General features: G+C 39.0%; 1 pseudogene; it reads left to right on the forward strand.

Moving 5' to 3' along the window:
* The first annotated feature begins 1,425 nt into the window (after positions 1-1,425).
* On the forward strand, positions 1,426-27,052 carry LOC132651088 (zinc finger protein 844-like; annotated as a pseudogene).

Genomic DNA, 27,052 nt, shown 5'->3' on the forward strand with positions numbered 1-27,052 from the left:
AGAAGGCATGTCCTAGTCCTTACTTTGAGTAGGCTTTTTGAATGTGGTGCAAGTTTACATTGAATTTATTAATAATTATTCATAATGAAATTACTACTTAATTGTTAAAGAATATTCATTGTGTCCTCCATAGCTATGATGTTCTTGTAGATCTCCATCATTACGTCTTTGTTGAGATACTTTTTGGAAGGATCCAGCAAAGCCTGCTTTTCCTGAGTAGGCATTTTCCAGAAGCACATCATCGTGTGCTTCTAAACTATCCTATAGCATTCGAAACTATCCTATACATGTATACAACAGAAAGCATGATGGTGACAACACTATAAGTTTATATTTGTTCATGTGTTCATTCATTCATTATTAATAAAAAAATGAATCATAAGCTTTTATCACACTCAGAAAGTCTAAGCAAAGCAGGGGACTATTAATACATTACATTAATATTCTTCATTAGTTTTCCAAACTCATTGGGAATATAGCAAAAAAAAAAAAACTCTCACTACAGAAAATCCCTATAATTTCTGTCCCTGTGGAAACTTTTGTGTCTATTATGGTTCATTTACAAATGTAGTATGAGTCCAATACAGGAAAGTTTATGAATTCAGTCACTGTGGTAAAGCTGACCGCTTCTAGGTCTTTTTAAATATGTGAAAACCCACTTATCTAAAAATGATGCTGTAAGTTGTCTATGTATTAAAGTTTCTTACCACCAAAGGTATCTTGGAAGATACAAAACACCCACAGTCAAGGGGGTAACTATGAATATAAACAGAGTGATAAAAGGTTAAGAGGCAACTTCATTTTACAATTAGACGAAATTGCAAACTTATTTACGCCAAGAAAAAGATTCATCAGTGTAATGACTATTGTAAATCTTACAGATACCTAATTATCTTTGCAGGAATGAAAGAAAACATATTTATGAGAAGCACTATGAATGTAAGCAGTATGGTAAAGCGTTTTCCCAGCCCAGGAATATCCTAATGCCCAGAAGAACACATACTGGACAAAAACCTTATGAATGTAATCAGTGTGGGAAAGCCTTTTCACAAGTCAGTAATCTCCAGAGTCATAAAAGAACACATACTGGAGAGAAGTCCTACAAATGTAATCAGTGTGGTAAAGGCTTTTCGTACCTCAGCACACTCCAAGTGCATAAAAGAACACATACTGGAGAGAAACCCTATGAATGTGTTCAGTGTGGGAAAGCCTTTTCACAACATGGAAATCTTCAAAAGCATTTAAGAACACATATTGGAGAGAAGCCCTATGAATGTAATCATTGTGGAAAAGCCTTTTCACAAGTCAGTAATCTCCAGAGTCATAAAAGAACACATACTGGAGAGAAGCCCTATGAATGTAATCAGTGTGGTAAAGGCTTTTCATACCTCAGTACACTCCAAGTGCATAAAAGAACACATACTGGAGAGAAACCCTATGAATGTGTTCAGTGTGGGAAAGCCTTTTCACAACACGGAAGTCTTCAAAAGCATTTAAGAACACATACTGGAGAGAAGCCTCATGAATGTAATCAGTGTGGGAAAGCCTTTTCACAATTGAGTAGTCTCCATATTCATAAAAGAACACATACTGGAGAGAAACCGTATGAATGTGGTCAATGTCATAAAGGCTTTTCACTCCTCAGTTCACTCCAAGTGCATCAAAGAACACATACTGGAGAGAAACCCTATGAATGTAATCAGTGTGATAAAGCCTTTTCACACCCCAATAGTATTCATGTACATAAAAGAACACATACTGGAGAGAAACACTACAAATGTAATCACTGTGGTAAAGCCTTTTCAAAATCCAGTACTCTCCAAGTTCACAAAAGGACACATACTGGAGAGAAACCCTACAAATGTAATCAGTGTGGGAAAGACTTTTCACAAGTCAGTAATCTCCACAGTCATAAAAGAACACATACTGGAGAGAAACCCTACAGATGTAATCACTGTGGTAAAGCCTTTTCCCAATCCAGTAATCTCCATGTGCACAAAAAGACACATACTGGAGAGAAACCCTAGGAATGTAATCAATGTGATGAAGCCTTTTAAAAAAGCCAGCAGTCTGCAAAGGCATAATGGAACACACAATGGAGAGATACCCTACGAATGTAATCAATATGGTAAAGCCTTTGCATGTTGTAGTGGTCTTCAGAGGCATGAAAGAATTCAAACTGCAAAGAAATCTTATGAATGTAATCATTGTGTTAAATGCTTTTCACAACCCAGTTGTCTCTAAGTGCATAAAAGAACACATACTGGAGGGAAGCCATAAAAATGTAATCTGTGGCGGAAAGCCTTTTCACGGAAAGGAAATTAACAAAATAATAAGAGAACACATACTGGAGAGAAACCCTGTGAATGTAATTAAGGTGGTAAAGCCTTCACACATTGCAGTGATCTCCAAAGTCATGACAGAATTCATACTGGAGTGAAACCCAATGAATATACTCAACGTTGTAAAGGCTTTGCACATTGCTGTGATCTCGTAAAGGCTGAAAGTTTTCATACTGGACTGAAACCCTATGAATATAACCAGTAAACCCTTTGCCTGTCACATTTTTTCAAAGCGTCGAAAGAAAGTATACTGGAGAGAAAACCTTGTGAATGTTTTTAGTATATTGAAACCTTTCTACATTTCTATAGGCTTCACATTCATGAATGAATCTTACTGAAGTGAAACCCTATGAATGTGTTTAATATGGTAATTCAAGGCTTTGTGTTTTCATGTTTCATAGAGATGTAATGAAGTGGTCTAATGAGTAATCAACTGCAACTCACTACATAGCTTGATGTGATATGAACATGTATATATGATTGGACGTTCTGTGATTCTGTATGTTCCTCCTACTCATCCATTTGTCATTTCATCTTGAAGTGCTGTATTCTATAGGATATATATACTATAAAGATTCTATATAATGTAACAACAAGGATATTTACCTAAAAAAGAAACACTTCTGGTGTGTGCATGTGACAGGATTATGTGGTTTTAATCCATGTCAGATATGTAAAGAGTGGGAAACAACTTTGTTGCATATCATTTGGCCATGTTAATATGAGGATTGAGGTTTGATTTCCAGCTTTGGACACCAAAATTCTTTCCTACAGCTCTGTTTCCCTGATGCTCCAATAAGATTAGTTGAGATATTACATCGATAAAACATTGTCTTTTTTCACATTATAAACATATTGTTATGTAATAATTGATGAATTCATGGCAATTTCAATGATAAAATTTGTTTGAAAATGAAAATGTGCAGCCAGTTCTCCTAGGCACTGAGCCACGTGTTTAGCCCCATGAAAGTGTGATGAATAGCATTTAGGTGGGAAAGGTTGATTCTAACTTCATCTTTAACTCAGCCCTGATGACCCAGAAGAAAGAGAAGATTGAGAACATAAGAAAGTAACTTAGGCTTGGTGCTTAAAGAAGTTTCTGAGCCAATATCTTCACAAAAAATATGGAAGTATCCAAAAACTGGCCAGGAGACCAACTGAAAATACAAGTGTTAAAAAAAGTGGCTGACCACTGAACCAAAGCCACCAGACAGAGTTTATCTCACAGCTGGTAAATAGGTATCAATGGGAACCCACCAAGACATATGTCAGGTATATCCTTTTTTGAGATTATGCCTAGTGCAAAGACAGAAAATGAACTTGAAGGCATGAAGACCAACCTTTCTGAAATGGTTTGTATTCTGTTCCCCTGATGCATGCAAACATTCACTTAGGAGCCCTGAGTGGTGAAGACTTCAGATGCTGTGGAGGTTGTTGTCAGGGGAGCCTGAGGTTAAACAGATGTCAATAGAAGGCTGGAGATATCAGGCATTTACAGAGACCTGAGGAACATGGAGAAGGAGATTTGTGTGCTAAAAAAAGGGAAGTAGATTTGGATGTTAAAGAAAGGATAAAAGTCCCAGAGAGCAATTAATTCTTGGGCTGTATCGAGGACAAGCTGCCTCCTACTGTAGTCTCTGTATCTACTCATCTGTGGTGGGTCAACTCTCCACTTCTTTCCCTATTTCCTTGTCTTCTCAGATACATGTATATATATGTCAGTCAGAATACCATGTAGGCTGCCAGTTGGTGGTCTCAAATTGATTTTAAATCTCTCTCCCCATGTGTCATCACTGCAACCTCTCTGCCTGGCAGGAATATGGATATTCTGAATAAACATTCTTATATATCCCTTAGGTGAACATCTAATAAATCAATGGACTCCTTGAAATTCTAATCTGGTCTGGACTGTCATTGATGAAAAGACCTATTCCCCTAGATGAGATATTTTCTGCTCAATAGCATTATGTCACTCTTTGAATTCCTAACAAGAAAGAAATATGCTAAGAATGAGGGAGCAACTTATAGGCAGGAAGTTTTTAATGTATGGCTTGGAGAGATTACTTAGTTGTGTATCTTTGCTCTCTAAACCTATTAAACCTAAAGGATGAATGTTTTACCATATGTTGTACTTCACACCTAAGACAAGCTGCTGAGGTGCCTTTTTGACAGAAGGTTTTCTGGCTTCCAGTTGTCCCAGCATCACTCACTCCCAGCTTCTAAAGGGTATGATTGGCATTCCCCACCTCTACCCTTAAATTTTCAGTCTAGTAGAATGGGCCTGCCCTCTCCCAGAGGCTCTTCCTTATGTACCCAGATATTTTGTTTTCTTCTATGTGCTTTTCTTCTCTTTCTCTGTTTTCTGTTTGTTCTCTCTCTCTCTCTCTTTTTCTCTGTACACACTTCTCTTTGCCCACATTTAGGATTCCTCCATGGTAGCTTCCATGGCCTTATTCCTTGGAAACTGGGAACCCCCTGAGAACTGTTTGGATAAGCTGGCAATTAAATACTTTACCATTTCCTCAATTAGCAAATATTACCTGTGGGAAGAAAGAAACAACATAAGGTTATATATTCATCACTGTTCAAAATTAGTCACACTGAATAAATATGTCAATATGTTTCCAGTTTTCATTAATAATTTGTGTTTTAACCATTGTTTTTCTTTTTTCCCTCAACCCCTATATGTGGATTAGGGAAGGTGCATGGGGGAGATTGGGAGGCTGGGTGTAAATGGTCAGAGTTTAAGTTGATACAGCCATGATACAAAGGGAATAAATTGTAATAAATAAATAGCTTAATTAAATATATTTTCATTTTTAAACATTGTTTTCTCTCTTTTTTATTTGGAATAATACTCTCACTATAAATTTCAGGCTAACCTTGAACTTAGTGTACATAATAGATCTGCTTACCTTGCCTCCCTAGTACCTGCAATGTAGTTGCGCATGGTCTACCACAATAATTCAGTTTTTCTGTGGGCTTACTTAGAGTGAGTTGCTGAGTTCAAATGGTCATGGTAGGCAGGACACAGGCTCTGGTCCTAAGTCCAGTAATGGAAATAAGCATTGTTCAGGTGCAGTTGCTTGGCTTAAACTCCTCTCCTTTATGTATAAAGAAAATTATTTTGTTTTTTTTTTCTTTAACAGTGAGAATTTGTGACACATCAAAGTATATTGGAGTTCTGTTCTTAATTCAACCGATAGTGAAAACTAGCCTCACAGACATAAGGAGATTCTCAACATAGTTAAGTGTAACTATTCATTATACTCATCCCAACATTCTAGTAAATCACTGAGGTTGAAACCATCCAAGCCAGGCATGGTAACACAGGCCTGTAGTCATGGTGTTTAGAAAGAGTTGGCAGGAAGTACAAGATGTCAAAGTAATCCAAGGAAACATCCTAGATCAATGGTATAATGGGAGGTCCACAGAACAAAGAGAGACTGATTAGCTGAGACCAATGTCCATAGTCCTCCCCACAGCTCCAGAACATCAAGGCCATTCCAGCACCATGGGTTATCTAAGGAATTTGTCACCCTGTGCTTTCTAATGTTTCCTGTCCAAGACAGCTTAGGTCTCTTCAGGGTTAGACTCCTGTGGGCATTGAAGACTAGAACTTCCTCCATGTTGTGGGATTAGCCTCAGGCAGGGATACACTCCTTAATTATATATCCTACACAAAGGGTTCAGCACAGAAACCTTATACCTTATCCTCACAACCAATAGGAATAGACTTAGTAGGTCCATACTTATTCACACATTCTTTTTTAAGACATTAGAAGGAAGGAATTCAGAAAGACATGGAGATAGCAGAAGAAAAGGGGAAATGGTATAATATATTTTAATTAACATCTGTAGAAAAAGTTTTAAATAAATGGTGGCAGGAGATAGCATGGAAGTTAACAGCACTGGATGTTCTTACAGAAGACAAGTTCCATTTCAGATATCACTTGCTAGCCAGCATGTACCCTGTAAATGCGTTCCCATGGGTTCTGTTGCCCACTTTGGCCATTTCAAGTAGGGTACACAGACACATGAACACAAAACATGCATACATCTGAAAGACATTTAAAGCTTAAAAAGGTGCTTTCTCAGGGTTAGAGTGCTCAGTGGTTTGAAGCAGTGACTGGTCTTCCAGATGACCTGGGTTTTATCCCAACAACCACATGGCATCTTACAGCTGCCTAGAACTCCAGGGTCCATCACTTTCACAATACACCAATGCACATGAAATAAAAAGAAGAGAATTCTCTATATTGATGTCACAGTTCTGAGAAAGATAGCAGTCTTGGGTAGCTGCAATGAACTCCTCTTCCTTTATTGAACCAACCTGCCTAGGGGCAAAAGCAGCCTTATTCTAAGGTTGGACTAGCTCACCATAGCTGTTTATCTCAGAACTGCAAACACAGTCCTGATTGGTGACATTTCCTTGATATTTTCTGTATTTGTGATCTCTCCCCTTGGTATGTGAGCCACTTTTGACATACATAGATGAATATTGTAAATCTATCTTTTATATCACACATGAGGATCTAGAAGATAGATTTGCTTGGGACATCTCTGTCTGCTTCAGGAACTAGACTTGCAGTCTTCATTTCCTGTTGGAATTATTCAAAGTGTGGAAGGTTTCCAAGATGGTGGTGACCAGTGTGGCCTGTTTTAGAGGGGCAGAGGATCTGAGACTCTGAAACCGGTTAGGGGATAGGAAGCTGGATCCAGAGCTTCAGCCTTGAATTTTCGCTGATTACAGGGGACATCCTGTGAGTTGAGACCTATTGGACCCAACCCCGCCATGGTCATCTTTCCTGTTTGAGAGTCAAAGTGTGGAGCTCCTGCACTTTCTGCCCATCCCAGGGAGTGAGGATCCCCAGGTCCAGGAACCTCCACTCCAGCAGCCAGACATCAGATGGTCCATGCTCCCCTCAAGGGAGCTTCAGTATTCGTGGGACAGTTAGTGTCAATTAAACCCAGCCCCCCCACGGCTACCTGCCAGGTCTGACAGTCATGAACCATGGGGGCCGCACACTTTATGCTGATGCCAGCGAGTGAAGACCCCCAGGTCTAGGGAACCTCTGTTCTTGCAGCCGGACATCTAATCTCTCTTAATTCCCTTCAAGCATCTTCAGGATTCTTGGGACAATTTGGGGTCAATAGATCTGGTACCCCCAGAGCTGTTTCCCAGGTCTGACAGTCAGGAAAAATGGACCCCTAGCACTTGACAGATATGCCAGTGAATGGAGATCATCAGGTCCAGGGACTTTCCTCTCCAGCACCCAGACATTGGATCCCTCCTGGTCCCCTGAAAGCAGTATTGGGGTTCCTGGGGATGAGTACCCAACATTGAAGCCACAGCTCACTGGTCACCCAGACCACACAAACAGTGGAAGCACCTGGAACATGGATCCAGGATGGTCCAGCCCAAATGAGTCTAAGTGACAGAGATGCAAAATCTGGCACAAAATCCCTTGTATATTCCCCCCTAAACCCCTCATTTGGCCTCCTGTATTCTCTGTCTGCCCTGCACCCTCACTCTCTCCAAGGATACCAAGACAGATCCTTGTACTCTTTCCTTCTCCAGAAACTAGTGCCTTGCCTCTTAAGTGTGAAAAATACCAACTGAACCCACAGACATCAGCTCAACCTGCTCCTTGGCATCCCTTCTGGTCAAGGACACCACCAAACACATCACTTACACTCTTCTGAGGAGATCACACACTGTTGCTGATCTTGATCCATGTAGATCCCAACTTCCAGAAGAAATGAACATTCAGGACTTCCCAAAAGTTGATGCTGAATCCCATCCCCCATAGACCAACCCTCCCCATTCATCTTAGTGGTATACACATATAGACTAGGGTCACTTACATACCCTTAACACATACATCATCCTAGGGCTGGACACAGACCCAGTCACATGGAGTGCTAGTGTGTTCTCTTTTCTTTTAATGTTCCTTTGAAATGTATACACCTTACCCTTGTTCATTCAAATGCTGATTTCTCTTCTCCCCTCCCCACTCTGTGGCTTCAATTCAGATATTGCATTGTGATACTTACTCTAAGAATCCTGTCTCAACTTTGTGTAAACAGGCCCAAATAAAGCAACTAGACACAATGTTGAGCAATGGGAGGAGCCATTGGGCAGGAAAGAGGGGAGGAGCTAGAGGACAGGAAATGAGTCGGAGGAGAAAGGGTGAGAGGAGAGCGAAGGGAGGAGAGAGCTGGGGGAGAGATCTTGGAACTGTGGAGAGATGGACTGGACCAAAGATATCACTGAAAGCAAGAAAAATTTGGAAATCTAAATGTTAGGAAACTGTGTGGGCTTGGAGGTTTAGGATGGAGTACCTATTGCCCAGCATTCTGTTCTAGGTTAACTCAAGAGATCCCTGTGTCTGTGTGGTGATTTGGTTGCACAGCTGTTTAAGATTAACAGCATGCATTACTAAAAGATAATTAATAGTAAATTTTAACAGCAACTTACAAGAAATGACACCCAACTAATCTAAGTATCCCAATTCTTTAAATCATACTTTATCATAACTTTGTGGGAGTAATAAGCTCCCAGTGATGAAACCCAAACTTAAAACCTAAAAACTCCCAGGTCAATTACTGTCTCTTTAAGAAAGACTCTTAAACCCGCCGAGGAGCACAAGATAGCAAAGGAACATATATATCTATACATATAGATAGATAGATAGATAGATAGATAGATAGATAGATATGTTCAAATACATATATATATATATATATGTATTTTAACAGGCTAGTGAAGGCACATGCCTTTCCTCCCAACACAAAGTAAAAAGAAAAAAGCAAGTCTCTGAGTTCTGGATCAAGCTAATTTACATAATAAAAGCCAAGATGGCAACTCCAGCTGTTTAGCCACTTGCAGGGATACTCTAAGATTCAAAATGACAAAATTTTCTTTTAGGTTGCTATATAAATTCTTTTTGTCTAAATAATAGATGTTATGTCCTTACTGCTCTAAAGGTTGGATTCACATATATTTTAGGTTTATGTAAAGAGAGATAATGTCACACTGCTCTAGAAACTGCCTTATCCTTTTAAATGTGAAACATTTTCACAGGGAAAATGCTGGCCATGCCTATGTAAAAAAGACACAGGAGGCTTAAACATGGCAAAATACATGCCATCTTAGTTTAGTCAGAAACACTCAAAAATTATATTCATATGTTGAAAAAACAAAACTGTCCATCCCATATCAAAATGGGCAAGCCAAAGAATAGCACAAACCAATGTCAAAACCCAGGTACAAGATGCTTGGGATATACTTAAATGCTAAGGGTAAGAGAGTTTATATGCTTAATGCTAAGAAAGTTTATATAAAGTGTGGCTCTAAAGGCTTAACTGTCCACTCTGTACAAAAAAGGGGCAAGCCAAAAAATAGCCATGATCAATGTAAAGCCCAGGTACAAGAAGCCTAGGGTATGCTTAAATGCTAAAGGTAAGAGGGAGGTTATATAAAGTTTGACTATAAAGGCATAACTTTACCCATTCCATATAAAAAAGGATAGGACACATAGGTAAATATAAAAAATGCTTTACATAGTTATATATAAAAATCTAGGGATAATCCTCTAAACAGGTACAAGATACTTACAGTATGCTTATATTCAAAATTAGAAAGGAGTTTATATAAAGTTTACTTAAAACATGCATTTTCTATTGATCAAGACAACCAGCTTGTGTCTCTAATGGGAGGCTTTTCTAGGGAAATAGGTAGCAGCTTGGTCTAATACAACAGGCACGCAAGAGACCCAAAAGCTATTTTAACTTATCCAACCTTCTTTTGATTTCAACAGGATAATGACTCTGTGTTCAATAATAATGGTAATTTATATTACTCTGATCCCTTTACACGGGAACAACTCTAAAACTAACTGAGAGATTAAAAAAAATTGTCTCTACCCAGAACTTCAACAATACTTGGCCAATAAATCCTTGCCTAAAATGACCTTAAAATATATTATGCTAATCTTTTAATTTGCATAGATAGAATTGGCTTACAGTTTAGTTGCATCCTACACATCTCATACATTTATAATTTTAGAACTCTATAATGCTTGTGAGAAATTATATGTTTGCAGAATAAAAGAACTGGACACCAGAGATGCTAGATCAAACCTAACAGAATCATTCTTCAGCATGCTGAGACATTGACACATCTGTTCCAGCATCTTGCATGTTCCAGCATTTTGTTTGTTCCTGGCTCAACTGCTTCAACTGCTGTATCTCATCAAAGCCTGCTCCCAAAAGAAAGTTGAAGAAAGCTACTAATCTTAATTGGTCCAGTATTTTAGACTGTTCCAAAGAGGACTTTTATTAAGCCTGAAATTTCTCAACATTCAAAGACTGGACCTCAAATGTTATTGTTTCCTTAATTAACCATTTTTTCCCAATTTTACTTGGGCTGCTTACAGGATTTCTACATGTCCAAAATGTCAGCTGGAAGAAATCCATGAGAACAACATCCAACTTTCCTTAAAGGGGGTTGGGTATGTTTTTGGTTGTTTGCTATGGCTATGACATTTTATTGTAATTGGGAGATGTTTATCATTATTAATGGTCATATTCAGAGTGAAACAAGGTTATACTCAGGGATTTCTGTCTTTTCCTTTCTCTATCTTTCTTTCTTATATAAGGAGAAAGGGGGTTAAAAAGAAAATAGTATACAGGGATATCATATACGAGTAAGACAAAAGGACGATTATTGAATCTACTCAACTTAGGGTTTTATATGTTATTCTCAAGCAAGGTTAATTTTAACTCTGGTATAGGAATTTGCATACTGATACAAAAATAAGTATTTTTGATACATTGGTATAAGCTTTAGTATATTGATACAAATTCAAAGTAACTTCCAATACTTTTAAACTGCTATGAAAAACTGATTAGGATACTGGGCAATGCAAGTTAATTGCTAGTTATTTAACTCATAGTCATGTCAGACACTAGTCTAATTTATCACATGAGCATACATCTGAGCTTTAACAGATAGATATGATTTTGTAGACAGATCGATTTTATAAAGATAGGTAGCCTTCAAAAACTTCAGAGACCTACAGAATATGGCATTTTAAAATGTCTTTATTATTTTAAAGATTCTTTGACAATGAGACAGGTCATCTCCTGGCAGCACCCCACCTACCTGAAAGAAGCTAATGAGCATCGAAGAACCTCCATATGGAGATGGCTTTAAATGTGGCAAACAAGCCACTCGGGTAAAGAAAATACCCTTGCTTCAGGACAGACAAATTCTGCCAAAAAATGGGCAAGATAATGCAGGACAAGTTTGCTGCTGAACTCTGCCAAGACAGGGTAAGCAAGTCCTAAATAGTGCCTGTTTCACATATATGTCTGTCAAATATTCTGAGCCAGAAGGCTGAAGATGATGCTCCAACCTTACAGAAAGTTATGGATGACTGTTCAGGCAGCAAACTGTATCTGTCAATTTTTAATTTTTGAAAGTTGCTGACATGCACTTCCTATGTACTCTAATACCTAATTTTATTACTTCTCAAGTCTCTGATGTGGTTGAAGACCAAAGAGTTATAGTGCCACAATTAAGCTTAAGTTGTTTAGAAGTTAAGAAATGCTTTCCTATAGGTAATACCAATAGGGATAAAAGTTAATTTAGGTATAGAACTTTAAACTTGTCAAGATAGACAAGATGATCAGATACTTTCTCCTAAGTTGCTAAATACACATGCACTGGACATTGCACATGTAGATTTTACCTAACAGTTTTCATAATTTCAAAATTATTCTTGTATTGAAAGAAAAGGAGCCTTTTATTGGACTTAAAGTGGTAAATGTTGGTATAATGTTATTTTGAAATGTAATACACTTTACCGTTGTTCATTCAAATGCTGATTTCTCTCCCCCACTGCCTGGTTTCAATCCAGACATTGCATTGTGATACTTATTCTAAACATCACCTGTCTCAACTTTGTGCAAACATCCAAAATAAAGTAACTAGGCACAATGTTGAGGAGGGAAAGGAAGCACGAAGAGAGGGAGAAGCCAGAGGACAGGAAGATGGGAAGAGAGTTGGGAGAGTAAGGCTTGAGGAGAGCTATCAGAGAGACCTGGAGAAGAGATCTTGGAACAGCATGGAGAGAATGAACCAGACCTGAGATTCCACAAAAAGCAAGTATAATGGGCAAAATCTAAATGTTAGGAAACTATGAGGGTTTGGAGGTTTAGGAGAGTGTAACTATTGTCCAACATTGTGTTCTAATTTACATAAATAAACCAGGTCTCTGTGTGGTGATTTGTTCATACAGCTCTTTAGGATTAACAGCAAGCTTTAATAAAAGATAAACCAATAGTAAATATTAATCACAGCTTACAACACAGTGGCCACAGGGAATACTGTCGGGAGACACGGCTCAACTAGTACTAAGATTTTCAGAGGAAACACCCTACACAGGAGAGGAAAGGAAAGCCAAGAACCTTGTTGGTAAAAAGAAAAAGAAGATTCAACCAATGGAAGGCATCTGTGTGGGGGTCGGCCAAAAGGCAGGATACCTCCTTTTCCCAGGGAAATGGAAAGATACCCATCAGTCTCTCAGAAAAAGGGGAAATATTTATGTGGAACATGAAAAGGAAAGCATCAGTCAACTGGTGTTGGATGTGTGGATATAGCAACTGGGTAGCCAAGAAAGAAGAGTTCCAAAACCAGGGAAGGGAGAGGGAGGAATCTCACCTTTTAAGATAGACAATAGGTGCAGTATTTATCTGGAGCCTAATTGATCTGAGAGGTGGATTCAGGTGGCTTTTTTGCAGCTTACAGTATCACTTTTAAGTTTTATAAAGGAGATAAACTTTTAGAGATGGCAGTATCACCATTGCAACATGCATTGAAATACACATTGTAGAAAAGGTGGTAGACATACACCTTTGTGTTAACAAGATCAACATTTTCAAATGTGAACTGTGGAAAGGCAGAAGCCTTTCATGAAGTAGATGGGACAAAAGCTCATTTGTTCTTAACTTTTACTATGATTATACCTTATGGAAAAGAGGTTTAACCAATTTTTAAGTTTGCATTTATCAACCTTAAAACCCTTTCTTAGAACCTCAAACATTTTTTGTAGAACCTTTATAACTTAAACTTCTTCTCCTTAGGCCTTTGTGTCTAGTTACCTACCATGAGACTGCTGTGAACATTTATTGTTCTTTAGCCAAAGGGATGGCAAAAGGTTACATCCGTGGCCTGTTTTTTGGATGTGATAGCAAACTAGAACTTACAACTCTACCAGTGAGGCTTAAGGCCTGGTCTGCTGCATATAAAGAGAACAGAGGAGGCCTCTGAAGTCTCCCAACCCAGAAATTGACAATATGACCACGGAACCCTACTTTGAGGCCAAAACAGACCTGCAGCATTACTGTGGGCTGAGCAAGGGTGGTGAGGGTCGCTTAATCTAGGAGCCACTTGTTCTCAACCAGGCCAAGGAGCAGAAAGGCTGGAAGTATCTGTGGCTGTTATACTGGTTAAGCCACCGTGGCTGGGCATAGAGGACAAGCCTGCATGGGAGCATTTTGTCTTCCAGAAACCAGTCTGCCAGCAGGTAGTCATGGCTTGTTGAGGCAGCCATGGGACCAGTGTCCCCTTTGGCTGCATTTCAAGCAGTCCCCTGGTGAAATTGACTTTAGGCTATACCCCCACTGGATGGGGCACTGAAGACCTCTTGTTTTCTGTGTGGGAATGCCAACAGTCTCAGAGCAGCAGCCAAGGTCTGGAGCAAAGTTTAAGCCATAGATGAGCCTGTCAGGAAGACACCTCTCTTATTCTTATTACCTGCTCCTGTATGGTGACTCAAGGACCATCCTTAGCTGTTCAATTAAGATAGCAGTGAGGGAAAGGGAGGAGAATGGGGGAGCGGGATACAGCTGCAATACAGAGTTAATAAGATGTAAGTAATAATAAAAATAAAAATATTAAAAAAGATAGCAGTGACACCATTTTTGCATCTGTAGGAATATAAATATATTTTTGGACATGTTAGAGGACTTGATCATGTATGAGATGACTGACCATTAACTTGCATTTGTTAACCATTGAATATTAGGGCTTTAGGTTTTGTCCCTATTAAGTTGGAACCTTAAAAGTCATAAACATTGTCTATACCTTATAAAATGTCTAAGGCTGTACTGTAGATTAATAATGTTTTTTTATATAGAAAATAAGACCAAGAATATTTTAACCTTTATAGTGAAGATATAGCATAATGACCTACCTTTAAAATGAATAAATAAATGACTCTAAAATTAACAGATATTAATTTATAGTATGCTTGGAACTATATCATATACTTTAAAGGTATTTTGGTCAAAACTTTTACTTACTAACTCTCGAGTTGTGAGATTTAGAATAAATAACACTATAGTAGAACATTATAAAGCAATTTTAAAATTACCCTTGAATTTATTTTACTAAATGCATTAGCCAGAAAGCCTAGTGGTATATGCGGATCACAGGCAGCTCATGGCAGGAATAATAGCATTTATTTAGTAATTTAGGAATAAATAAAGTCACAGGCAGTTAGACATGCATTTTAAATTAGCTAATTTGAATAGACTTTTATAACCTTGAAATTTTAGCATCATCTAAAAATTATGTTGAACCAGGGTTGGAGAATATTGTAGAGCATGTTGTAAAATATAACTTGGAATTTTTAGAAAAATCCATACCAATTTAAAATGAGAGCTGTTCCTGTCCTTATCTAAAAGGAGATAAAATAAACAGAGAATTAATTATGATTAATATTGTTCATACCATGTGGTCACCTTAAGGTTTACAGTTTAATTTTCACATTTCTTTTGAGAGTATAAAAAGAAACCAGAGAGTATTTTTATTTAGTGGGATAACAAGAAGAGAGAAAGAGGACTTTGAGAAAAGAAATACAGGAAATCGCTTTTACTTTCTGATCACTCTTAGTGTTCCTTGGTATGAGACATTTGAGTAGGGCAAATATCAGTGTAGAAACTAGATGTTTCCCAAAGAGAAGAGAATATGAAGAAGCCATTCCTGTGCATGAGAAAGGGGAAATGGAACTGGACCATGTGGCTAGTGGTTCATCAACCAAATAGGACTGCAGGTCAGGGGCTTAGCCCAGCTAAAACTAGGAACCACCTTGCCTAGTACCAGGGCTTTATCAGCAGAAAGGCTGAGTTCTCATAGGGAGAATCTCATCTGTGGGAAAGAATAGGGTAGAAGGGCAGGTTTAGAGCGGAGATAAGAAGGGGTTCAGTGGTCTTTTAGGACCTATAAGGGACTGAAGTTTTTCCAACCTCTCTGGCTTTAATTGGTGCCTTACAAATAAAGGAGGAACTGTGTACAAAGTGAGATAACTGACCAGTATTGGAGCTTTTAAAGTCACAGCACCGAAGGGAATGGACAAGAAAGAGGGAGAAAGCATTCTTGCTGTGACAGGAGTTGACTGTAACAATGTGAAGTGAGGTAATCAGTTGTACATGATCAATAAATGTCCTGTGTGGCCTATAGAGGACCAAATCAGGAGTGAGAACAAAGAACTAACCTTATCATGAGGATGATACACATGCTCCAAATTATGTATCATCTGTTTCCTGCTTTTCTCCCAAGTTTATCTCATACCAACCAGGTGAAAAGTAGCTGTAGTTAACCTGTACCAGTGTGAAGTCACAAAAAATCTCCTTTTGTTTCCTAAAATCGCTGTTTAATTGTTAATATTCGTGATAGCCTTCTGCCTGTGGACAGATTGTTCACTCCGCTGCAAGTTGAATAATGGGCTGTTCAAGCTATCCCAATTGATTCCAGGAGGAGGAAGAGCTTACAGAGAGCTGAAAGATGGAAGGGTAGGTTATTAGACAACAGGAACAAATCTACTTAAAAAATCTCTGCCGATTTGGGAAAGGTGTGACCCTGATTCTCCACATATGAACCCAAAGGTCGAATCATGGATCCAAAGTCCCTCCTGGAGCATAGGATTCTCCTGAGCTTCCTCCCTAAGCCAGGCCCTCACTACTCTTCGTAATTAGCAAACATGCATTCATTTCACCTGGGCCAGGAAGCACTTTGCTTTGTCTCTTCAGTACACTGTGACCCTATGGAAGGTGCTCATGTCCCTCAAGACTCACTGGCCAATCAAGACTTCCAGATGAATCCTGTACTCAGAGGAAGAGGAGGGTTCTTCCGGGTGCCAGGTTTCAGGTTCCATTTGGAAGCTGAGCTCTCAGGAGTGTTTGGCATCCAGTGGTCTGAGCTCAGCTGCTGCGTCCTGTGAGGGGTTTCAGGCGACTTCCAAAACGGCACCATGGTGAGTGTGTGGCTGCAGCACCCAACATGGTGGTGGAGTAGGAGGCTGAGGGCTGAGCAGCAGGAGCTGGTGTCCTTTTCCGGCTGGATGGAACCTGGCAGTCAGCAGCTGCTTGTTAGGTACTTTGTCCTGGCCTTAGGAATGATGAGCTGACTGAGTCCCACGTGTTAGAAGTGGGATGGACTGTGAGCAGACTGGATGTGGCGACCTGGGCACTGTTAAGACTGAAATCCTGGGACAAATGGCTGAGGTGCCTATTTAACAGTTCAGAGCAGAATTAGCTACCAAATTTGCCCAGCATCGCCGAGTCCCTCCCTGTTTACAGGCTATGGCTGAAATACACTGCCCTCGAGCCCAGGGCTCGGGCCCTTAACCCAGCTGCCTTTCTTTCTGTTATTTACGCAATTTGGTTCCCTGATCTGTTTCATCTATTTACTGTCATAGTCTCATAGTTTGGCGTGCCCCTCTCCTCTCCTCCCTGTCCTCCCATGGCTCAGGGATGTGTTCACCTTGGGCTCTCCCAGAAGTACTTGCCGGTGTGTGTGCCTTTCTAGGGATAATAAATTTTCTCCCCACCATACCTAGGAAGAATCATGTCATTTAATTTTTAGTTTTTCATTCATCTCTTATTTGCTACTCTTTTCTTTCAAATTCAAGCCTCCTTTAGGCTTCAGTTTTTGTTACTGTTTGCATTTGACTGAGGGATGATGCAGGAATTCTCAGCTGTGAGGTAGAGATGGCTGCATTGGACAGTGAGAGGGTAATGAAATGTGTACATGCAGCACGCTGTGACTTGTAAAATAAATATGTTCCCTGGGAGAGTGGAAACATTTATTAAACTACTAATTTACTAGGCTGAGGCTCTGTCTGCCCTAGAGCAGAGCTGAGATGGTTTGTGCTGTCTGAGTCCCCTTATCTCTAATCCTCCAGTAGAGGATCTGCCAGAGCCCTGAGGCCCAAATGCTTGGATTAAGCAAATGATGATGGACTCTGGGGAAGCTACACAACCAGGAAGGAGGACCAGTACAAAGTACCTTGCAGAGTCTTTCTAAGATTCTTCTCTGGTGCTTCTATAGTGATCAATATCCAGGACCACAAGCTATGCCATAGGGACCATGGGGTTCATTGATGCCAGTCCCAGAAAAGCTGGTTTGCTGAGCTAGGAGAGTTCCACGTGTTAGAAGTGGGATGGATTGTGAGCCAGTATGTATGTGGTGCCCTGGGCAGAGGCCCTTGCCCTGTCAGCTTTTCTGAGTGTGGATTCCCTGGTGAGGAGGAGACTCTGAGGCTCTGTCCTCTAAAAGGGAATCTCATTGTCCTGTGTATGTTGTCCTTGAGGCTTACTACTGTCTTTTCTGTGTGTCTTTCTGGGTCTATGTCATGTCACTTAGGAAGATCTTTTCTAGTTGCATCCATTTGCCTGCAAATTTCATGATTTCCTTGTGTTTAACCGCTGGGTAGTATTCTATTGTGTAAATATCAGTTTCTTTACCCACTCTTCGGTTGAGAGGCATAGAGATTGTTTCCAGTTTCTGGTTAGTAGAAATGATGCTGCTATGAGCATGGTTGAGGGAATGTCCTTGTTGGATGGTGGAACAACGTTCAGGTGTGTGCCCAGGAGTGGTATAGCTGGGTCTTTAGGTGTGTCTTTTCCCAGGTTTCTGAGAAAGTGCCAGATTGATATCCAAAGTGGTTATATAAATTTGCTTCCCCACCAGCAATGGAGGAGTGTTCCCCTTTCTGTACATCCTTGCCAGCATGTGTTGCTACTTGAGGTTCTGGCCATAGTCATTCTGACAAATGTAAGATGGAGTCTCACAGACAGTTTTGATTTGTGATTCCCTGATGAGTAAGGATGTTGTGCCCTTTTTTAAGTGTTTATGCACTGTTGAGAATTCTCTATGCCTGTGTCCCATTTTTAATTGGATTATTTTGTCTGTTGATGTTTAATTTCTTGATTTCTTTAATATAATTCTGGATTTTAGCTCTTTGTCAGATAAAGGGTGGTGAAGACCTTTTCTCAATCTGTAGATGGCCATTTCCTTTTGTTCATAGTGTCAACTGCTTTACAAAAGCTTTTGTTCCATTTTTTAATTGTATCTTTTAGAGCCTGAGCTGCAGGTGTTCTATTCAGGAAGTTGTCTCATAGACCAGTGAGTTCAAAGGAGTTACACAATTTCTCCTCTGGCATTTTTCGTGATTCTGACTTTATGTTTAAGTTTTTGTTCCACTTGGAAATGAGTTTTGTGCAGGGTAGAAATATGGATCTGTTTGCATTTTTCTACTTGTGGACATGTATTTTGAGTAGCACTATTTGTTGAAGATGCTGTCTTTTTCTATTGTATGGTTTTGGCTCCTTTGTCCAAAAGCAATTATGCATAGGTATGTGGGTTTATTTTAGGGTCTTTGATTTGGTTCCATTGATCACCCAGCATACTTCTATGCCAGTACCATGCAGTTTTTATTCCTATTACTCCTAGTATATCTTGAAGTCAGGTATGGAGATGCCTCCAGTAGTTCATCTCCAGACTTTGGAACAGTCTTACATCTGATGAAATATGTCCAGGGGAACCCAAATGGGTTCTGGCTTTCAGATATAGCCTCACAGTAGTGGGTATTTCGATATAAGGGCATAGACACAGTTGACCTGAAGTTTGAGGCATGGGATTTTTTTTGGTAGCAAAAGTATTGCTTTGGAATGAAATGAGCAGGAATGCCACAATTTAAGCAATGGAAAGAACACAAAATGTGACATGAGGTTTTTTTTTTCAACTAGGAATTATATTTGATATTACTGAGAGCAAAATTGTAAGCTTTACTTTTTCAAATACCTACTTTATTCTTGGTTCGTAAATACCTCTACCTCCCTTTCATTCACCCCCCCTTGTTAGGAGAGAAAACAGTTAGTACAGACAAGGAATGCAGATTTCCAGCTACTTAATGCTGATTAGGGTTCATTGGGTTCTTTAGTGCAATAACTGTCTTACTTGTGTGGATTCCAGAACCCCACTGAAACAGCAAACAACAAATGGCACTGTTTGTTTAAATCTCATTAATTTGGGTTTTTTGGAACAGCAGCCAGTGCTCCTAAACTAAGCCATCTCTTCAGCCCTTTATTTGGATTCTTAAACCTATACCCCCCTTACAACCCTTATTCCTTCCAAAACCCCCAATTGGTAAAGGAGAGAGAATGCTAGAGGGGAAAGAAACAGAGGTCTCTTTAACTACTTCCTGTGGATTAGGGTGGTCAGGATCTTTGGGGCAATACCTCTTAGTCACCAGGATATCCAGCAGCCCACAAACCAGCAATGGCAAAAAGAGTAGCAGTGTGGGTTAACAGCATCAGGAAGAGCAGCAGCTTCTTTCTTCTTCAAAGACCCAGTGTCCTCTCATGGCTCTGCATGTGTACCCTCTGCAGAAGACGCAGAACTAAACTATGTGCAGGTGGCACAACCACAGCCCTGCTAGAGCACGAGACAATCATAAGTAACAGCTGTGGACAAACTGAAGCAGCTTCTTGCTCCACACCTGGGGATAATAGAAAAAAAAATTCACATAATATGAGTGGGATTTTAAAGAAACAAAAATATTTAATACAATTGCTGATGCTATTAATTTGGATATTTCCTTTCTGTCTTTTATTTAGTTTAGGTAAGGGTTTATCTTGTTTGTTTTTCGCAAAGAACCAACCCTTTGTTTCATTGTTTCTTCATCTTCTCCTTCTACTTTATTGATTATAGGTGCAAGTGCTCTTTTCTTGTGTGGGGATTTTGTTCTTAGTTTTCTGTTAGTTATCTCAAATTTCAGAAAGTGTGTTGGCGGAGTGTTACTTTTTTAATGATCTGCTTGGCTAGTGTATTCACGGTGTTAGGCTTGCTGCGATGGTATGGAGTGGATGGTGCCATATGTGTTCTGTTGGAACACTCGGGAAGATCCTGAGAATTGAGAGTGATGTAACAAAGGTAGTGGAGAAGATCCCTGGTACACTGCCTTGGTCTCTATGCAAGCATGGCCTATGGTTTACCTGAAGACTTGGGAGTGGGATCCCGGAATCAGAACAGAGAGTGGAAGTGTGTAATCCACGGGAGACTTGGACACAGGAAAGGGGAGCTGCCACTGCTGTTCTTTTGGAGTGCTAGGGGCATTGAGAATTGAGTCTTCAGTAACAGAGAGTGGAAAAGGTCCACAGAATCAAGTAGGAGAATACCATTGAACATTTATTTTTTCTTTGTGTGCTTCTTTGGAGGAAGGTATAAAAGGTTTTCTAGGAGGAAATTGTCTAGATTCCTTACTGGAGATTAGATTTGAGTGTCTATGATCTCAAACCATTTCCTTTTGTTTCTGTCTACTGTCTTATGATTGAAACTGATCATTCTGTTTCCTTCAGTGCTCACATGGTCTTCATTGTTATCCAGTCTATCTCTAAATCTCAAGAAAGAGTCAAAGAAATTGCTATTCATTGCTAATCTATTTTGGTATCCTGAGAGTTTTACATTTTTAATTTTATTGTTTTTGAAGACCAAGTTTTTTGTGTTGATTTGGCTGTCCTAGATGTAGGAATGCAATCTATCCCAGCCTCAAACTTAGAAGTCCACCTCATATTGGCTCCAGAGGGCTAGGATTCAATGTGGCCCAATATGCCTGGCAGTTTTTCTTTTGATATGTTGGCTGATGTGGTATGTAGCTTTTTGTATATGTCAAGCATATGCTACCATCCTGATTGATCTTCATCCATATCCACTCTTGAATTCTTTTTTTATTTTTATTGTATTTATTTAGTTTTTTATTAATATTTTTTTATTTTTAAATAATTTTATACATTCACTTGTATCACAGCTGCATCCCACTCCCTCTTTCCCTCCCAATCCTCCCCTCCCTCCCTCATCTTCTCCCTTCCCCCTTCTGAGTCCACTGAATTCTTATATTTGGCAGAGAGTATATTCTGTTTCTCAGGATGTCTTGTATTCATAACATTAATACTGACTGAGATTTGTGAGTCATTGGATTGCAGGTGTGTCTCGTTCTTCCTGTCTCATGTATTTGTTTTGTTTTAACTGAGTGAATGTGAGTAGTATTTTGTCTGTATGTCTTACTAGGCACCTCATATGTACGTGATCCTAACAATAGTCAGCAGCTGACCTCAGAACTTCAGAATTTGGAATAATGGGTAGTTGTGAGCCTCCATATGAGCACTGGCAATTGAGCCCAGTTATTGGTAAGACAAACAAGAGCTTTTCATTGCTGATCCACCTCAACTGCCTTATGTTGCTCATTTATGACCAACTATTCCAGGACTAATGTTTTCATCCGTCCATTTGTACCTGTTTGAACAAGCATTCCCTTTTAGTAAGCTCTCATTAATATTACAGTTTAATCTGGGACACTTCAGGTTTCTGGAAGATAGATACAGAAATATATTGAATATATAATTCTTTGTAGGAACTTCAGATATATCACAGAATTTGCAGTATTTTTTTTTTATTTGAATGATTTTTGTGGTGGATTCAGGTATTAAATGTACCTCTGGATGTCATGAAACTTGTTTCAGAGACTAGGCTGGCCTTTGACTCAATGAGATACACATACCTCTGCCTCTTGAATGCCGGAATTAAAGTTATGAACCAGTACTTCCTGTTTGCCCCTGTTTTTAGGTAGTAATTTTGCATGCAATGTCTGTGATCTGTGTTCCGTAGTTTTCATCTATTTGCATGTCTTGCTTTCTTTACGTCTGTTAATTTTCATTTCTCTTGAAAGGCTGAATTCTATTCAAAGGTTGCCAAAATGAGGTGAACCTCCTCATTTAGTTTCCTTCTGAAATGACTTGGTGAGTACATCAAAACTTCTGTGTCAGTAGATGTCAGGGAAGCACCAGAATTATATGAATATATTGTCAATGAAGTATACATTTAAAATGTTGTCACCATTGTGCTTTCTGTTCTACTCATGTATGGGATCATTTAGAATTCAATTACCTATGCTGATGTGGATGTGAACTTCACTCGGGAAGAGTGGGCCTTGCTGGATCCTTCCCAGAAGAGTCTCTACAAAGATGTGATGCTGGAGACCTCCAAGCACCTTACAGCTATAGGTAATACAGTGAATTTTCTTTCTCTATTCAGGTAAATGGGACAACTGTTGTTACTGTTGACTTTTCTTATTGATGTTCTTATATAAGTTCACTTGGAATGAGGAAGAAAAAATCAGGCATGTTTCTAAGGTTCACTGAATATAGAAACTTAAATTTTGCCTAATTTTTAATCCTCTCTCATTGACTTTTTGGTCCATATTTCAGGCTACAATTGGGAAGAGCATAATACTGAAGAACATTATCGACTATCTACTAGATATGGAAGGTAATTACTCATGGAAGCTTATATAAATATGCCTATGAAAAATTTTTAAAGCTGATTTATTTATTCATTATTTATATATTATTCTGCCTGCACATGTGCCTGCCCACCAGAAGAGGGCATGGGATTTCATTGTAGATGCTTGTGAGCCACCATGTGGTTTCAGGGAATTGAACTCAGGACCTCTGTAGGAACAGCCAGTGCTCTTAACCTCTGAGCCAGCTCCCCAGCGCTGAGAAAAAAAAAAATTTAATATGTCCCAGAAATTTTAAAGAAAAGCAACTGTGGAAAAACAAACACCATTTTAAGAGTAGTAAGGAACATTAAATTCTCCCAAACCCATGTTCCTTACCGTAAGGTATATTATATTATTTATGTTTGCCAGGCATTTCAATGCAAAAGAAGACAGTGAAACCCTTGCTAAATAGATATTGCTGTACAAATGACATTTACTCAATCTAGAAATTATTATCTCTGAAAATGACTGCCCCTCTGTCTGCCACCCTAGGCCTGGGTAGGGCAGCTTCTAGGTTCCATACACTCTTTCTTTGACCTAGAAGATTTTCTGTCCTTGAGAATTCCTGCTCAATCTGGCTTTTGTCCTGACCTCTAAATTGCTTTGTTTAGTCTCAAACTAACTCCATCAGTCTTTTCTAATCTTTAGCTTTTTTATTCTCTGCTTCATTTGATCTTCACCTTAGTTTTCTCTCTCCAACCTGCCTATTACTGCACAGTAAAACTCCCTTCTCTCTCCTGGTAGCGCCAGCCACTTTTGGGTGATTCATTTCCTCTCTCTTCTCATGAGAGATACATGTATCTTATGCAGTCAATTAATTTTCTGAATTTGTCACCTTTCCTGAAACTGAATGAGACAGCATTTTCAAATATGGGTGCTTCCTTCTACCAGCTATTTTTACACCCATAGTTTGGGATTAAAAGCATGTACCACCATGCCTGAATCCAAGCTTTTCTTTACTGGACATTGCTCTATACCAGGCTGGCATTGAAGTCAGATCTGCTTTCCTCTGTCTCCTGGATTAAAGGCGTGTTTGTATTCTAGCCAGATCACATTGACATAGAAGGTATTTGAATGGGGTCTTTTGACAGAGCAGCCATGTTCTAAATTAAAATTCCTCTGTAAATGATAAATCATTAATCATATCCATGTTGAGATACTCTGTAGAAATCCCTATCTGTTGATCCTCTCTCGCCACTCATATTGTAAACAGCATACTCATAAAATAGGTGATAATTTTCTGTACAAAACCTACTGATGAGCAAATATTCCATAACAAAGGTTATGTTACTCAAATACCTGAAGCAAAGTTGTGAAGTTTAATCAGATGGAAATTATGAGGGTCAAGAATACTGTTGTGGAGGAACCATAATAACCATGTCTTTGAAGAACAAAAAGCAAAATTGTGTGTATGTGGAAATGTTTCATTTGTTGTTCTTCCGTTTTTATTTATATTTTAATATTAATTACAGTTTATTCACATTGTATCCCAGCTGTACCCCATTACCTCCAAATTCTCCCTCCCTTCTTCATATCCTCTCAATCCCCTCCTCAAGTTCACTGATATTTGAGTCCGTCCTCCTCTTCAGTTTGACCTTAGCTTGCCAGGTTTCATCAGGACAGGCTACATAGTCCTCCTTTGTGGCCTGCCAAGGCTGTTGTGCCTGCAGCAAGGGTTAGTCAAAGAGCTAGTGACTGAGTTCATATCAGAGACAGTTCCTGTTCCTATTACTAGCGAATTTCACTTGGACACTGAGGTGTCATGGGCTATATCTGAGCAGGGGTTCTAGGTTATATTTGTGAATTATTCTTGGTTGGAGTATTAGTCTTAGAAAAGACCCCTGTGCCTAAATATATTGATTCAGTTGTTCTCCTTGTGGAGCTCCTGTCCTCCCCTTGCTATCTTCCCCTTCATTCATAAAATTCCCTCCACTCTGCAGAGAATTGTTAAAGAGTATTTATTGTCTCCTCAATAGAAGTGATGATCGTGTAGATCTCCATCATTACCTCTGTGTAGAGATGCCTTTGGGAAGGATCCAGCAATGCCCACTTTTCCTGGTTGAGTTTTTCCAGATGCACATCATCATAGACTATTGCATTCTAAACTATCCTGTACATGTGTACAGTAGAAAGCATGATAGTGACAACACTATAAATTTATATTTGTTCATGTGTTCATTCATCCATTCATGATTAATAACGAATGAATTATGAACTCCTATCACCTTCAGAAAGTCTGCTCAAAAGAGAGGACTGTTAAAAATTAAACTAGTAGACTTAATTAGATTTACAAGCTCAATGAAAATATAGCCAAAGAAATCACATTACAAAAAATCCCTATGATTACTAGCCCTGTGGAAATTGTTGTGTTTATTTTGGTTCCCTTTATGAATGCAGTTTGATTACAACTATAGGATAATTTATGAATGCAGTCCCTTTGTTAAAGCTGGCTCCTTCTAGTTTTTTTTTTAAATATGAAAAATCACTTATAGAAAAGCGATGCTGTCAGTGAGCCATGTAATGAAGTTTCTTACCATCAAAGGTATCTTGTAAGGTACAGAAACCCACAATCCAGGGGGAAACTATGAATGTAAAGAAAGTGATAAGAGGTTAAGATGTAACTTCAGTTTATTATTAAACCAAATTGCAAACATAGTTTATACCGACATAAAGATTCATCAGTGGCTGGAGAGATGGCTCAGAGGTTAAGAGCACTGGCTGTTAATCCAAAGGTCCTGAATTCATTTTCCAGCCAACCACATGGTGGCTTGTAACCCTCTATACTAAGATCTGGTGTCCTCATCTAGCATGCAGTCAGAACACAGTATAAATATTAAGTAAATAAATCTTTAAAAAAAGATTCATGAGGGTAACGAATATGGTAAAGCTTACACATATCTGAATTATCTTTGCAGAAAGAAAATAATACATATTTATGAAAAACCCTATGAATGTAAACAGTTTGGGAAAGCCTTTTCCCAACCTAGTGGTCTCCAACTGCATAAAAGAACACATACTGGAGAGAAACCCTACAAATGTAATCAGTGTGGAAAAGCCTTTTCACGAAACGGACATCTCCGAGTACATAAAAGAACACATACTGGAGAGAAACCTTACAAATGTAATCACTGTGGGAAAGCCTTTTCACACCCCAGTACTCTCCATGAGCATAAAAGAACACATACTGGAGAGAAACCCTACGAATGTAATCAGTGTGGTAAAGCATTTGCATATTGTAGAAGTCTTCAAAGACATAAAAGAACACATACTGGAGAGAAATCCTACGAATGTAATCAGTGTGGTAAAGCCTTTTCAGAAATCGGTAATCTCAAACTGCATAAAAGAACACATACTGGAGAGAAACCCTACGAATGTAGTCAGTGTGGTAAAGCCTTTTCATGACACGGACATCTCGAAGTATATAAAAGAACACATACTGGAGAGAAACCCTACAAATGTAATCAATGTGGTAAAGCCTTTGCATATTGTAGAAGTCTTCAAAGACATAAAAGAACACATACTGGAGAGAAACCCTACGAATGTAATCAGTGTTGGAAAGCCTTTTCAGATAACAGTACTCTCAAACTACATAAAAGAACACATAGTGGAGAGAAACCCTACGAATGTAATCAGTGTGGTAAAGCCTTTTCAAAAAAAGGAAATCTCCAAGTGCATAAAATAATACATACTAGAGTGAAACCCTACAAAAGTAATCAGTGTGGGAAAGACTTTTCACGACACGGACAACTCCAAAGGCATAAAAGAATACATCCTTGAGATAAACCCCATGAATGTAATCCATGTGGTAAAGCCTTGGCACATTGGTGCATCCTTTACAGACATGAAAGAATTCATACTGGAGCCAAACCCTACGAATGTAATCAGTGTGAGAAAGCCTTTTCACAACACGGAAATCTCAAAAAGCATAAAATAACACCTACTGAGGAGAAAACGTATGAATGTAATCAATGAGGGAAAGCCTTTCCATTTTGCTGCTACCTCCAGAGGCATGAAAGGATT

The sequence above is a fragment of the Meriones unguiculatus genome, assembly GCF_030254825.1.
Source record: "Meriones unguiculatus strain TT.TT164.6M chromosome 13 unlocalized genomic scaffold, Bangor_MerUng_6.1 Chr13_unordered_Scaffold_39, whole genome shotgun sequence".
NCBI classification, from domain to species: domain Eukaryota; kingdom Metazoa; phylum Chordata; class Mammalia; order Rodentia; family Muridae; genus Meriones; species Meriones unguiculatus.